Genomic DNA, 2,766 nt, shown 5'->3' with positions numbered 1-2,766 from the left:
AATTTTTTAAAAAAAAGGCTTCCAGCTACAAGGATCATGGTTTAAAACTTATTTTGCAAAATTGCAGAATGGCAATATTAATCCAGTACAAGGTTAAACATAGGAATATCATAAACAAGTTAGGCATTTTTGTGGTAATATTGTGAATATTAAAGAACGAGAATGTTTCCAGCTGCTGGTAGATAGGAAACAGTGTTTTAAAATAATTAACAAAAGAAACAGAGGGCTCAGGAAAAAAAACACATTTCTTATGATCTGGAATGCTCTACCAGAAAGGATAATTGAAGCAGATTCAAAAATAACTTCCAAAGGGGAATTGGTTAAATACTTCAAGGGAAATAAGGAAATTGTTGACTTATGGAGGAAGAGCAGGGGATGCACTAATTGGACAGACCATTTAAAGAGTTGGAACAGGCACAATGGGCTGAATGACTTCCTTTTGTGATGTATTATTCTATGATCCAACAGTAATTTCACATTTATGTGCAAAAGTCTAAAATGCGAAAATGCTTGTGTGAAATTTTCCATGAAAGGGTTCATGGATTTCTTTGCATTCCCACCTGCAGTTTTTACTGTACAAATTTATCCATTTACTTTAAATATATATGGCAAACCTTTTAAAATACTGCAAATCAGATTCAAGCTGAACAGAAGAAATTAAACACAAAAATTATTTTTCATAGAGAGGAAGGCAAATATTAAAAAGGGTGAGCAGGAATCTTTCGAACACTATAAACCAAGTGTATTTGAGGGAAAAGACTTATATATGAAAAAAAAACTTATACATCATTTTGTTGAGGTATGCTGGCAATTTGTTTAAACTAGGCCTTCCCAAAGTGGATGTTGCAAGCTACAATTTTGGGGTTGCAGGTTATCGGATACTAATGTCCAGTATGGAGCTCTGGCCATGTTACATCACGTGCTCCAATTCTAATTGGCCATCAGTGTCACTTCTAAGTGGGGTCATGGCAATTTTCAAACTTGAAATGAGGTTATAGTGGAACATTGTTTGGGGCACATTTTGATACCAGTTTTCCTAAGCTATGTCAGATCATCTCCTTTGAAATAAGGATCCCAGATCTTTCCAAGGACTGCAGAAGAGGGTCCCAGGACCTCCATGTCCTCAATACACAGCACAAACAACAACTTGCATTTATATGGTGTATTATCGTTAAATATCCCAAAGCACTCCACAGGAGCATTTAAAATTGCAGCACTTGCAATGGAGGAGATAAAGAAGCCAGCAACAGAGGACTTGAGAGGCTGAATACTGAACGTTTCCTCCTATGGGTGCCAACTAGAACTGGGGGACACATTTCCAGAATAAGAGGTCTCCCTTTTAAAATAGAAAGGAGGAGAATGCTTTTCTTTCAAAGGTGCACTAGTCTGTGGAATTTGCTTCTCCAAAAAGCAGTGAGGTTGGGTTGCTGAAGTTATTAAAGGCTGAACTAGATATGTGATAGACAAAGGAGATATGGGTGAAAGATGGGGTAGGGCAGGCTTGGCAGACTGAAGTTGTGACCACAACCTGATTAATCATGATTTTATTAAATGGCATAGCAGGTTGAGTTAAATGCCCTATTTCATCTCCTAATTCTTATGTTTCTATAAACAAATTTATTTTCCTTTTAGAAACACCAGAGGGATACTCAGCAGAAAAAAAATGTCTTTATGTCAGTGAGAGGGATATGATTCTTAAGCAGATAATTGGATAAGAATCCCCCACTGTGGAAACCCAGTGGATCATCTGTTTCTGTACTGCAATCTTAATTTGCAACATTTGGGCCGCTGTGGGTCCCTCAGGTCTGCTGTTGTACTGAAACCAGGTAGACATCCAATTACAAGTCTGTACCAAATCTTCACTAGATCACACTAAGAGCTGAACTCAAAATTCCAGGTGAATTCAGAGTGGGTGAATTATTAATATACTGTGCCCTACTGGCAGTTTAGTTTGAGAAGAAGAGAATACCGAGGCATTAATCAATAAAAAGAAATAGACTAAGGAAAATGCAGGTTAAAGCTAGACTGTCAGATGGATAGATATTAATTACAGCATCTTAACAGAACAGGAAGAAATGTATCTGAGATGCAAGCAATGTTGAGTAGATAAGAAGTGATGAGACATACAGGGGCACAGGGAAATCAATGAAAAGAATGGCAGGTATAGAAAATGAAAGAAGATGTCATACTGATAAAGAGTAAATACAATGTCCTTTACTTCAGAGAGTGAGGATAACACATTTTGTGAGTGCAAAACTGATGGATGTTTCTCAACACTTAAGCATGCTAATTTGATGGGGCAATGCAGAGAGACTTATTCCATCCATAATTCATGCCACATCTGTCAGTCATACCTTTGATAGGACAGAGCAGAGGGAACTTAACACTATGTATAATATAAGTTTTACAATCTCTGACAGTGTTTGACAGGGATAGTTTAAAGAAAACTTTAATCTGTATCTAACCCAGTGCTGTCCCTGCCCTTGGAGTGTTTGATGGGAGAGTATGGAGGGAGCTTTACTCTGTATCTAGCCCCATGTTATACTTGGCCTGAAGTATTTGAAGTTGATACTTAATGTCAAAGATAGAAAGGTATTTCTGATCATAGTGAGCTCCACAATCTGATGCCTCCAAAAGTGGAGATACATTTGCTCCATATAACGAATAATCTGTTAATTAAGCAAGTGATATTAAATATTTGTTTAAAATAGTAGCTGCAAATCTTTGAGGGAATTAAATATAAAAAAAACACATGCCTTAAAAATG

The sequence above is a fragment of the Chiloscyllium plagiosum genome, chromosome 35 (assembly GCF_004010195.1).
Source record: "Chiloscyllium plagiosum isolate BGI_BamShark_2017 chromosome 35, ASM401019v2, whole genome shotgun sequence".
NCBI lineage: Eukaryota > Metazoa > Chordata > Chondrichthyes > Orectolobiformes > Hemiscylliidae > Chiloscyllium > Chiloscyllium plagiosum.
This window is presented reverse-complemented; position numbering follows the sequence as displayed.